The following is a 922-nucleotide window of genomic DNA, read 5'->3' on the forward strand; positions in this document are numbered from 1 at the left end:
CAGACTTATGAGAAATCTAAAAGTAGTTGCATCCACCACATGGGAGTATGCCTCCTCATAATCTAATACTGGTCTTTGTGAGAATCCTTGTACAACATCAGCTTTATATCTCCCGATTTCTATTCCTCACAAGACCCATTTATATCCACTGGTTTTAACATCATATGGCGTCTTAATCATATGTCCAAATACACATTTCTTCCTTAAACTATTTAACCCCATGATTCCATTCAATCCAATCTGTTCTACAAGTGTGCACTCTTATATTGACGTGGGTTCATGATCCTCGCTTATATTCATAAATTCAAGTGCTACTTGTATGCAAATAAATCATCTTATGACGACATTCCTTATTGGTTTCATTATGTTCTAGACATGATATAATCGATTGAGATTCATTATTATCAGGACCTTTAATACTTTGCAGCTTGGCGTCCCAAGCTACATTGTTTGGTACATGTATCTTAGAGCCGACCGGCCTTATCCAAGCTACATTATTTGGTACATGTATCTTAGAGCCGACCGGCCTTATCTCCATGTCTGGGATGGTTTCTTTAGTAACCTCGGATTTGGATTTTGATTATCATTCTCTGCACCTTTCTTTTGTTTCCGAAGATTCTTATCTTTTGGATCCTATTGGTCTACCACGTTTCATACGTTGTCTAGACTCTGTAGCAACTTGATTGTGTCTCTTCTTGGACATCAAATTTGTTGGTGCTTCACAAGCTGGTTTATATATGTCTTAGTCATTTTTTTTCGGGTCAGCAAATATGTCTGGCATTTGATTAGCTAACTTTGTAAATGTATAATCTTTGCACGTCTATTTCACATTCTTTAGTCTGAGGATCTTGCCAAGACATTGATGGTTGATTCCATTCTATTTCTTTTACCATTCTTTTACCAGCTTTATTTTTTTTCTCCT

This window comes from Brassica oleracea, chromosome C9, assembly GCF_000695525.1.
Source record: "Brassica oleracea var. oleracea cultivar TO1000 chromosome C9, BOL, whole genome shotgun sequence".
In the NCBI taxonomy this organism is placed as follows: Eukaryota; Viridiplantae; Streptophyta; class Magnoliopsida; order Brassicales; family Brassicaceae; genus Brassica; species Brassica oleracea.